Consider the following 13,155-nt stretch of genomic DNA (forward strand, 5'->3'; position numbering starts at 1 on the left):
TGGGGACTGAATTTGAGTTGATGTCAGTGATGCAGAGGTGATGCAGTTCCATGTGTTTAATATCTCAATACCTTGTGTGCTTAGAACAAAATCATCACTTTGTACTTGCAGAGATGAGAATCTAATAATCAGTCTCTAGCACATCCCAAAATGTGAGTCTGGATGAGGTGTACCTAAGTTATCCTGGCTACTACTAGGAAAATCACAAATGCTTTACCTGTTTTCAACAAATTTTAGTTATTCCATCATCTCTGTTCCCTACTTCAGAATGCAGCTGATATAACATAGTTAATAAAATTTAAAAGGAAGCTCATTTTTCTTCCTAATAAGACCAATCATTTTTCTGTATAGAGTTGCCTTCAGTGTCCTTGATGCAGGAATGTGAATGTTTCTTAATGCACACCTGGGTTTAGCTCAGCAACTGATGGTTGGTGCTTTAGCCTGGTGGTCAGAACCCTATTCTCTGGAGACTTGTGACAGCAGATAATGCTGGTGAAATCCTAAAATGGATTGAGAAATGTGATGAATTGTCCATTCTTTTCTCTCCCATACTATGCCTTTTCCCCAAGATTCTTGGTGGGCAAAAGGCTGGAAGTGCAGGAAGAAACAGGTTAGTGCACTACATTTTATTCCACAGGCTTTCTTGGCAAGGTCCAAATAGTCTCTACATAAAATTTATCCAGATATTCTTGCTCTGACTCAACTGGCAGAATTTCTTTGCTGGAGTAGAGATACAAGGAGGCTCTAATTCACTTTTGGTTTTGGATAGCAAGTGCCTCCCCGTGCTGGGGCAACATAAATGCTCCAGCATGTCTTGAGTATACAGTCCTTGTACTGAGTGTGTCCTCTTCCATCCCCTTTCAGATGGGAGGATCCTACACCAGAGCAGATAAACTGAGTTTGCTGTTGTTACATAGTTTTCTGGTGACTCCATGATTTATCATGAGATTTCTCTCAGCTTTTCTTGTATGGAGAGAGCTGTTTAATATAACTGCAGGAATGACTGGATCATGGTAAGGAGCACGTAGAGCTTGCACCAAAGGGTGTTTTGAAAGATTTGATTTTTTCCAAAAGCTCCTAAAGGTAGTGAAGACTCACTTGGGTCTGTAATTCTTGTCTTTTGTAATAATTTTTCTGATAAGCTGCAGCCTCATTCAGTTAGTGTGGTAAGCAGTCCTACTTTGTGAACTCTGTATTATTTGAAGGTTCAACTTTCATGTAAATTATGCCAAATATGTGAAAATATCAGGATGTAGAGGTTTTTTTCACAATTTGTGTGAAATAAAAATAGAAGGCAAAAGAAGTGACAGAATTAATGTAGTACATAACTCTGGAGGCATTGCTATCTGGCAGAACATATCCTAATGAAGTCATCATTCAAAGGAAACCTTCCTTCCAGTTACAGAATGAATATGAAAATGATAGATTAATATGCTTAAAAGAAAAGTAGGTAAATAGACAGAAGGCAAGATTGAATAAAATTCAGCTCAATTGGGTAGTTTGCATTTCATTTTGTATTTATAAATCCATGTTATATATGCCTAGGAGAGACTTGGTGTTTTCTCTGTGCTTTCCATCACTAAGACATCACTGTGGATTTCTCTGCTGCACCCCTGATAGATATCATATCACTGACTGTCCTGTGGCACCTACTCCTCAGCAATTTGGCATGTCCTTATCAGTCACTTTTAATCAGATATTTTCTTCAATGCCTGCACTTATCCTCAGTAGACTTTCTTTATCTTGCATGAATGTTACTGACAACTGATTAAGGCCCAGTGTGATTATATAGGTGTCTCCTTAAAAAAAATAAATTATTGCAATTTACAATAAAACTAACTGATAGTTTCAATATTTAAGAGACTTTTTTATTATCATAAGTGATGGCATCCATCAGGAATTCAGATCTATTTCAACCAAAGTGATTTTATCTACCTATGTCAAAGAAGGCTCAGACTCTTTTGAATTCTGCCTCCTGCAGTTCCGGCTGTCTTATCAAGACTGAAATCAAACAATTTTCAGGTGTTTCCTGTAGCTGTTCAGAGAGGAATACTTTACTAATTCCCATTTCTCTGTTTCTTGTAGTTTCTGTGCTTCCAGAAAAATGCAGGTTTGCCTTGGGAGACTGAGGAGTCAGGATCAATTCCTCCACAGCTCTCCTGACCTCTAGGGTTTAAGGTCACCATCTGAATTTCTCCTCCCATGATGAGCAACTTCCAGCATGGCAAGGCATATTCAGTATGACTCTGGACCAAAGTGAGGAGTGGTATTTCTATTTCCCTTGAGGAACAGTGGTCATATAACCCACTTAAAATAGCCCAGGTTTTGATTTTTCGTTCCAGAAACGAAATTATTCATGGCCAGCCTGAGTCATGAAAGATTTACTTTGAAGAACAATACAAAACTGCTGATGCAATTATAATGAAAATATTGAGGTAGGGCCATAGGATGGAAAAGGAAATATAAAAGCAATTTAATTTCATGGGTTTTGGAAGTCTTGTTCTTTATCTATCCAAGATCTATTTTTATTAGAATTTTGCAGCCTGGAGGTTGATTCATTTTTTAATGTATGTTTGTCTTTCAGAGTATTATTGAATTAAACAGCAGGTTGCATGACTGTGGTCTAGAAACATTAATTGGCATGCACAGTATTTATATTTCCTCTTCTAGAAACAAAAATGGCCTTTTATTAAAGCTCCTTGTTTGCTTTCTTTTTGAAAACTATGCTAAATGCAGGTAATTAATTGTCCCATGATCCTCAGGATTATGAAGTTTGTCCTACAAAACCAGCAAGTGTCCCCACAGGCATTATGCTCTTTTTCCAGCCTGCTGGCTGAGCCAGAGATGGGCTGAGCAGCTGCTTAGCACCACCTGCCTTGCTAGGAAAAAAGACTTTTCTTTTTCCAGTCAGTGATGCTGTGTGGTGTTCACTAAGAGGATGTTCAAACCAAAGTCTAATCCTGAAGGTGGAAGTGGTAGTCATGTAAGAAACTCCTGGCTGATCTCATAAAGTGAATTTATCACCTCTCAGGTCCTGGAGTTTTCCACGTGTTCCTATATTAATTCATTCTTACCTTGAGCCTGATCTGCATTTCTGTGCTGCTGCTGCAAAACACCACTCTCAGAGGTTCAGTGTACTCCAGGATTTCTTGGAGAAATCCACTGGTGGGTTTGGTTCTGTGTTTGAAATCAGGTAGCATTGAGATTCAGACTAAGCTAAGCTTATCTTGCATGTTATGCAAAGGGACTTTCATAGCTCAACTCTTGGTTTAGAAATATAATTCAAGCAAAGCTGTGCATTCCCATATATTTACCAAAGATCCTGAGTGTCTAATGCCAAACATGAACATCAAACATTAAGAAAATTTGCTTCTATCAGTTTTACCAAAAATTTTTATTCTTGTTTCAAATCACACAATATTTGTTTGGTTTAACATCTATTCTTTAAGTCATGTGATCATTATTTTTTTACATTCCTTACTTTTCATTTAAAATGCAAATCAAATTTTCTTGTCACAGTTACTGAGGAAACATCAGAGTGGTGTTTTCAAAATGATCCAACCCAAATAAAGCTCAAACCAAAGAGCAAACCAAAGGCTCAGAATCCCTTAGAATTCTATAAAACAATTCAGATAAGCTCAATCTTAAAAATAATTTTTAAAGCTCTCCATTTGTTTTAAAGACATTACACCAAAAAATACTCTTGAGAGACTGAAATGATTTTTTTTTTTGTGTACACTAGATCTCACTGCCTAGGAGATACACAACTGGTATATGTAATTGCACAGTGTACCTGAGCTGTATTTAAAAATAGGAGCCCTATGAAACAGAGAGATAAAAGCTTTAATTAGCATGATTGACAGACAGCTCTTGGTCAATTTTATTTATGATGAATAATCCAGAGCATCCCAAGTCCCTCATAATCTATAGAATTGAACATGGGTCCAAGAACAAGCAACACATTGCAAAACCCTTTGAAAATATCACATTGTTTTGAGACCATCTAACCAAAATCATCCAAAAGTCTATTGCAGTACCAAACCAAAGGGTTGGACTGCCAGAAATGAGAATCCAGCTGCATTTCACATCCTCCCCTCGTGCCAGCATGGAAAGGTGGAAAGCTTTTATGCTGCAGTCTTGTCTTCTCCCTGGAGCCTCCCTTCAGTGGTGCTGTCTGACTGAGCTGATCTGTGTTTCTGAACCCCAGCCAGCACAGGGATCACTCACTCCAGGTGTTTAGCACAAGGGCAGTAACCACAGTGTGGTTCTAAGTCCTGCTGTGATGCTCTCTGAGCACTGAGTGTCCTGCTGTGCCTGTTTTCTCCTTCAAGTGCCACATCAGGCTAATTCCTGATCCAGTGAGCTGTGCTGTCCCCAATCCTCTGCAGAGAGAACAGCAGCATTCCCACCCATTCACTTCTCTTAAAAATTGATGTTTGCCATTGGACAAGACATTTTCCTCTTGTGATATTTTGTACTCTTGTTAGAGAAAGGAACTTCCCTCTGCAATGGGAATCTTTACTCAGAAACTTCATGGTTTCCAATTTGGCAATTCTATATGAAAAATGGTCACTGCTCTCAACAAATTTTAATTCTAACAATGTTTTAAGGGTGCTCTAGACCAAGAAAGTCAATCAAGCCCTACTCAAGGTGTCATTTGGACATTTCAAAACCCAAAAAAACAGTGAGAGAATTGTTAAGAGATGTGTTGGTGCTTAATGATATGCAAGTGATTAACTCCTTGATTTAACTAATTTAAAATTCATTATGTGCAGTCAGCTTTCTTAGTTTTTTGAGAGGAAGCCATGAATAAATGCAACATCTTCATTCTCTTTAGCACATTAAAATTATAAATTACTGGGGTTAGTGCTAGTATTCATAGAACACCATTTCTATTCCTTATATACAGAAATATAAAAATGACAATAATATCTGAGCAACTTTCAGCTGCTCATGATGATGTTTATATTCCCTTTGAAGAGGTAAAGAAATTGGTTGAATTATTAAAATAGCTATACTTGTCTCTGTGAGTATTTTCGAGAAAACAATTTCTCATATCTGATGGAATCATTATTGACATTTGTAAGGAATCTGGTGGAGCCTTTCACCTTTTTATCTGCAGAAAGTTCTGTCTTCTGTAGAGATTTATGTCCCCTTCATCATGGAGCAGTGGGACCTCTAGGATCACTCTGAGAAGGCAGAAACTTCATGCCAAACTGGCTTTTCTTCCAAGCAGTTTTCAGTATGGAGCATGATCATTTTCATTATCCTGCAGTCATCTCCAGGCACTGGCCATGGCAACAAGTGGACACAGAGCAAAATGACTCCTGGACCCTAAGAATGATTTTTGTATTGTTTATCTCTACAGATGATGTTCACAACAAGGGGAATATCTTTGCCAAGGTTAGTTAGTCTGAAAACAGAGAAATTACCTTTATAAATTCTGCAACAGGCCTAAGGGACATTTTTTTCCTTACACGGTATTAATTTTAAAAGTAATCAAATCTCCTAGGAGTGCAATGCCACATGAAGTGATTTAAAGCATGTCAGAAGATGAACAGAAAAGTTGCCATTACCATTTCGTCTTTGCCATTGTTTCTGTTGTGCCCAAACTTCACAGAGTACAATAATACATGTAAGAGATCTGCCTGGCTGACGTCTGTCCATCCTGAGGCACAATGGAAGGGATCAAGAATAGAGCAGCTGCCTGGATTCTGAACTGTCTTGTTTTTATAGGCTCTTACATAAGCCTTTTTTCCTTCTGACTGTATTAACCAAGTCAAGAGTCTATCTCATTGTTCCATTAGTGCAGTACCTGAATTTACAGCAAAGCAAGGAAATATGGCAATAAATCTTATTAGATGTTGTTGTATGTGGAACACAGCCCCAAAGGCTCTCCTGAGAGAGCTGCATCCCTCTCGAGCAAAGAGAATGAGATTATGTACAACAAAAGAGAACAGCAAACTTATTTCAAAATGGTGATATCTAAACTGCACAGCACAAATGCCATTATTTGGGAAAGCGAGATTTTTCAAATGATCAGAACCACTGATAGGGTATGTGAGAAGAGGGGATAAAGTGCTCCTGCCCTCATTCCTGTCTCTCTCTCCATGTTCCTGGCAGGAGACTGAGTGGGCCAAGGCTGCAGGGGCTGCCCCACTGGTTTTGGACCTCCACAGCCAAGGAAATTCAGATGTTAGTCTGGCTTGAGTGCCACTCATTTAAAGGGTCAATTTTCCCACAGCTCAGTCTGAAGAGAGAAGATTGGTATGCCTGCTGCATCTGTGACATGTCTTTGAGTTCACTGGCCACATTGACTTATAATTAGCCTGGCATTATTTATAACCCATTCAGGAGATAGAGGTAGGCTTTCAGGTGTTTCTGTCCACCAGGTTCATTGGGACTGAAATCTTTTGGGCTTCTCCTGGCTCTTAAGAGGTTCAGCACTGGGCTGGCATGAGCTTCCTCAGCACTGTCAGGAATGAAATGTTTCTTGGCATGTGCAGGAGCTGAATGCTGGGCACCTGGAGAACTTTAAATTTGAAATAGGTACCTACTTAAGTTTAAGAGCCTTCTGAGCTGGGCAGCAGCTGAGCAGAAATTTTTAATGTCATGTTTGTAATTGCAGCTAACTTCTGCCTGGCTTGAATACCTCAATACCTTTTTGGGATCTGGCCCTTAGGATTATTTTTTTTTTAACTTATGCATTAAATAATAAAGGGCAGGCAATTAAGAAGTCTTGCTTAACTATCTCAGCCTCTTGAATAGAGCTACAAATCAGCCTTGTTTCCTCCTCCTGAGAATCATTAGATCATTTGTTACAAGGGCACGGGGAGCCTCTGCAGTGTTTCATGGCAGCAAGTGCACAGGGCTGCTCTGTGGAGTGCTCTGTGCTCTTGTTTACAAACCAAGTGTGCTACACTGAGCATCCCAGCTGGATGTTTAGTTTGAAAAGTGATATGTCACTCACTGTTTAATTAGGACCCTGCAGCCCACCTTTCTCAGATGCAGCAGCTTATTAAAGCATTCCCTGATTGGGAATATGCAGATGCCATTGGTGAAAGAAATAGCTGCCTTTAGTTGGAGTGAAAGGACTTTGCCACCTCTAGCCTGGACTGACAGCAACACACTTGGACCCCAGGGCTTAGCTGTAAGGACAGGGGAGACAAACAGGCTCCTATTCTCCTTCCAAGGAAAATGCTTTTGGAAAGGGTGTTGCTGTGCTCCCTGTCCCAGGAGAGGAAATTCTCTTCCACTGCTGCCTGTGTATCCTTCTCACATGGCTGTTCTCTGCAAGAATTTCAAGAACAGGTGAGCAACTTCTCTTTCCTGCTTGCTTGTTTGGGCTGGGATTGAGGGAAGCAAAACAAGTTGGTGTTTGGTATCTTTGGGAGAGGCCTGCAAAGAATAAGCTGCTTCCAGTAAAATAACATGGCAGTGTTGAAGGCCAGGCTGGAGAGTCTAGAGGGACTGTCCCTCCCATGACAGAGGGTGGGAATAGAAAATCTTCAAGGTCCCTTCCAACCCAAACCATGATTCACCAATGGTGCAGACTTCTCCAATTTGGAAGCCAATTAGTACTTCTTTTAAATTAAGGGAATTGAGGCTACAAAGAGACTCTCCAGTAAGCTCTACCAAAATTGTAAAGATACCTCTAAAATAAGCTACAGCATGCCATTCCAGTGCCTGGGTTTATTCTTAGCGCTATTAACCACTTCCTATTTCTCTATTGTGGCAAGCTTTAAAAAAACAAAACCAAATCCTCAAACTCACCAAAAACTGATGGTGTTTATGTGAACTCTGGCACTGATACACTTGGAGAATTACCTATTTTATTTGTACAGAGCTACAGGGGCTCTTCCAGAACTCAGCGTTTTGGCTCAAATGTACCTTTCCCGAGGTGATAATTCTCTGTCTCACTTTGAAATACAAAAGATGAGTTTAGAAGAAAGTGCTTAATTATTTTTTTTTCTTTTAAAAAACTTTACACTAGCAGAGTAAAACACTGAGTACTGTTGCATTGGACCCATCTCCTCCAAAACACTGTTGTCTGTAATTTTAAGACAGGTACAGCATTTACTCTAGATGTTAGAGATAATGTGTGTGCGTGTATAGGGGTAAGGGCTGTTTAACTGGTGAGAAAGTTCCATTATGGAAAAAGAAGATGGAGTTCAATCTTTGGCACTCTTACCCCTGACTTTGGGAATATTATCTCTATTTGATTGTGTGCTCTGGCTTTTGTGCAAGCAAAATTCTCCTGCATTTCCCACCACCTCTGGCTTTCTGGGAAGTGCCAGATCATCATGGTGAGCAATATCTTTCTTTCTAAGTCCCTTTTTCCCATTTCAGAATGCTGGTTTTTCTCACTTAAAGACCTCCTCTTTTTTTTTTTTTTTTTTTTTTTTTTTGTTAAGACAGTCACATCCTAAGCACAGAGATACCCATAGAGTAGGAAATAATCATGACAATGGATCTTGCTCCCTACAAGAAGCTAAACAAGTTGCATGACTGAAGCCCATGCCTGAGTGACAAAAGTTCTGGCTATGGTTTGAGCTAATTAAGCCCACAGCTTCTGTATCTCCAGCTCTAAGAGAAAATGTGGTGATAGCTCACCATAGTCATTGTGAGAATTAGTACAATCATATATAAATTTTTTACACATTTTACTATGCCACATGCTATTTCACTAGGAATTAGTTACTTGCTTTCCCGCTGTGATAGGAAAGATGTCACAGAAAAATAAAAAAAAAAGAGCTGGCTAAGTGCTATTGATGGCTGCATTTTATTTACCAAGACACAGGTAATACTCTAGAAGTATTTTTCCAGCCATTTCCTTCACCAAACACACAAGTCCTTTTGATGAGGAAAGAAAAGCTAATGAAAAGCCTATAATGATGAAATCACAAGAGCTATATGAAAAAAAACTGGGAAATGCTGTCAGTCTGGATAATTATTATAATTTAGAATAGAAGGAAATTATATTATTACTCCAATATACACTCCTGGCAAAAGGAGTTTAAAAAAACCACACCAAAAAAAACCCAACAAACAAGCAATTGTTAAATTTTTAAAGTCATTTATAAAACTGCAGCAAAACAACTTTTCACTTCCTTTTAACATATATTTATTTGGAGTTGGGAAATGGTATGTGGTATTAAAAACATGGCAGTGTTCCTTGTAGTAAATGCTTTCTGTCCTGTGAGCCAAAGAAAGGGCTCACACTGCCCTGTTTCTGCAAGCCAGAGCTTTCATCAAATGTTCCTATAGTCACTTTTCACACCAAATAAACCATAAGGAGTGCTATTAGCTGAAATATTGTTGAAACCACTTATGTCAAGCAAAAGGGAAGGAGGAGGAAGTAAAGTGACTGCAGCTCAACTGGACACAGTCCTGCCATTCCTTTGTTTCATGGGAAGGCACTGGGGAAGGATGGACTCTCGGTGTTTGTTGACAGGCTGTTGGAGTGTGATACTGGTCTGAGGGTGAAGCAGGAATGCAAAATCACTGCTGTTCTCCTGAAGATTGCAATGTTAGGATGCAAGATTGGCAGGGGTGTTAGCTGTGCCAGCAGGGGTGGTTGTAGGACGTTAAAGCATCATTTGAGCAGAGGGGAGCAAGGCTCTAAGACAGATTTTTTTTTCAAACTAAGAATTAGTCCAAGATCAAAATGATCATTGTTTCACTGCACTAATCTTAGTTTGTACCAGTGTCTCTGTCCTGGTAATTATTTAGACACATATCCGTAAAACTGGCAGACACTCTGTATTGTATTCTGGCTAATTCATGCAAAAAGTGCCCATACACATCATTCCACACTTAGAGGGGCTGTGCCAAGCCTGGAGGATTTGCAGGAATATTCTGTGAGTGGCTACATTGACAACTGGACTGATGCCAGTGCCCATGGACTGGTCACCAGGGCTACAGAGCAGGGAAACCAGTTCTCCCAGGCTTTTCAGCAACCAGGAGCTGCTGGGCTTCATCCTCAATCACTCCACATTGACCCCTTTTGCAGCTGGAGAGATTCATAAGGAAAGCAGGGGTGGAATCTATGCCCAAACTGCAGCCAGTTAGGAATGAAAGACACCCTTGGGGTGAATGTGAGCACCACTGAAGCTGCCCTGTACTGGGTCAGATGCTGCTACTGTTTCAGCTACAAGTTTTGGGATCACCCCAATGTGCTTTTTTTTTTCCTCCTATGGGAGAAGGATGGAGGAGAACAGCATCATCCAGCATATGAGGGTTTCAATCAGTTTTCTGCTTCTCTCTTTCTTCTAAGCTGCTCTGCACTTCCCTCTCAGATGCAACAGGGCCCCAAATTTCAACTGCTGAGATGGAAACATGCTTAATAATAGATTATGAAAAAGCCATGGTGAAAAATTCCAGTTTAGATGGAGGATTTTAGTGCCAGATTGTGCCCTGGGATTCCAATGCATATCTTCCATTAAAGCCATTAAAAATGTTTGCATTTCAAGGAAGAATTTGGACTTTTGACACAATTCCCTCTTTTTCTTTAGAAGCCAAACATTTTCTGTGGTAACAGAACATATTATAACAAGAAGAAATATAATGCATTCAGGCATTAAAATGAATAACAGTCCTTGATCTATTTGCTGAAGATTACAGGCATGAAATGTGAAAGCTGTTAGTGGTTTGAAGAAAGATATTTGCTGTAATTGGCTCTGCAGCTTTGGTTTTATTACAAAATATGAAAGAGATGACCAGAGAGGTGTCCAGATCCTCACATTCTATGGAGAAATTACAGTGCATCTCATGATCCTAACTTTGGCCAGTGGTTTGCTGCTTTTTGATCAAGAGATCCTAAAATCTCAGGGTTATGTATTTGCCACACACAGGCTGCTGCCTCCCATTCCAGTGGGATCAAAGCCTTGGTGGTGAGGGTGTATGGCTACAAGTGTAAGCTGTTACATCAAAGTTGATTTATTGAAAAAAAAAAAAAAGTCATTGGCCATCTCATCAGAGAATCCCCAGCTAGTTGTGAACAAACATTGTTTTTAACCTTCTTATTCCTTTATACACAAGGCATAAGTAATGCCTAGTGTGTGTTTCCTTGGGGTGCTTTATGTATCTTCCAATTTGATCTCCTTGAGGAAAAACTAACATGTTGTAATTTTGGCTTTTGGGCAGGCCATAACACCAAAGCAAAGGAGCTTTGCCTGTAAACACCAGCCACAGCTAGCTAGAGTGTGGTTTCCAAAAATTTAAATACTTATAGAATGCCACTAGAGGGTGAAACAAGGAGGAGGGATAGGATACAGCAGTGGAGTTGTTGTTTTGGTGGCTGTAATCTCTGGGGGACTGCTCACTGTAGAGAGCTGTCTCCTCAAAGAAATATTTAGGAATAATCATGTAGCAGTGAGAAGAGACCCTTACTCTTTGCTGATACTGTTCAAAAGGTTTGAGATGCTTGCATCTGTTTCTAGAACTTATTTAGATGCTAGATAACCCTTCTGATCAGCAGCAAAGCTCATCTGTGAGCAGACAAATAAATGAAAGCTTGAAGAGCCTGTGCAGATTGCTCTGCCACGTTGCTATGCTCTTCCTCTCTCCTTCAGATCTCCAGTGTGTCAGACAAGCCATTTCCCCCCGATGTTACAACCCACGTAGCTGCTGTACCAAGTCATGTTCGGTGGTGGTATTTGCTGTGTGCTTTCTGAGCATTTGCTAGTCTTTATTCCTTCTGGTTGCTCTTAGCATCACTGAAGTTCAGCTGGTCCAAAAATCAGCTGTACCTTAATGGATTTAAGAAGCTAGAACACACAGCAAACATGAATGAACTTTATTCAAAATAGAACCAGTCAGTTCTTTTCCTCACTAAAGAAACAGACTGAGGCAGAAAGCTGGGATGTTTCTCTTCTGTAAAGATCTCACACCAGTCATACCTTAGCTGGTTCCCCTCCTCTCCTTTTGTCAGTGTTATGCATCTGCATTAGCAAGCTGTGCTTTTCATTCCAAAGTGATGAAAGGGAACAACAGCAAATTACAATGCCTTTTAAGAAGTCTCCGAATCTTATCAGATCTCACATTTCATCCTTGTTGCTCTTTCATGTCATCCTTTTACTATTATATTTTTTGCCAGTCAAAATTTATTTTGCTGCTCTCGTGCACCTAGCACTTGCAACTACTGTTGAGGAATAGTGTGGAGGCAGAAAGCAGAGGTGCCCTATCTTCCATTTCTGTGAATTCCTATTGCTTGTGAAATTCCCAAACTCGCAACCTCCCAAGTTTCTGAAAAGAATGGCCCTCTAAGTACTCTGAGGTATTGTTACACTGTTAAAAATGGAAATCTGATGCTGCATCTTGTGGGGTGGAGGGGAAGGAGTTGAGGAAGGTGGTGGTTTCACCCCAGCTGTCTGATGAAGGTTGAGTGCTGGGAGTGGAAAACAATATAGCAAATACCTGAAATTGCAGCCACCTACCACTCTTTTATATAAATTCAAGATTACCAGCCAAACTCACTGTTGACATAAGCAGATGCAAATCTAATGAAGTCACTGCAGTTACTTCTACTTATTGCCAGAGGTGAATTTGTCCCTATTTTTGGAACACGCTGGTTTCGTGCTACAGCATTGGCACACTGTATCATGTCAGAATCCTTTTGAGCGATAGCAGTGTGCCACTGGCTGAGTAACATGATGCACTGTGTCAAACATCTGCCTGATAATGGTCCTGATCTGCTTTTTGACACGATGCTCATGCCACTGTGCCATGCCCGAAGGCATCTGATAGGAATTCTGTCAGGTTCTGGTAATAAGAAATGTGTGCTAACCGAGAATTGGAGCGTTTCAGCATTTTGTGGAAACAGTGATCTCTCTGTTAGTGCATTTATAAATCTCTTCCAAATGCCTCATGTACTTGGGTGAAAAATGATCACTAATGTACTCCCACTTCAATGTGTCACATTAACATAATAAACGATAAATCATTTTCTATTTTAGTCTGTTCTGCTTTAAGGACCGATATTGGATTTTCTCCTAAGAATGATCAATTGCTATTGAAAAAAAATGTTTCTATTTGTGATTTTTACAGGCTGTTATTAAGTGTAGGAGGGTTTTGTTCTGGATTGGTTTTTTTTGGTTGTTTTGTTTTTTTTGGAGGGGGGGGGGGTCGTTTTTCATAAACTCCCACCACGCCTTG

This window comes from Erithacus rubecula (assembly GCF_903797595.1).
Source record: "Erithacus rubecula genome assembly, chromosome: 1".
In the NCBI taxonomy this organism is placed as follows: Eukaryota; Metazoa; Chordata; class Aves; order Passeriformes; family Muscicapidae; genus Erithacus; species Erithacus rubecula.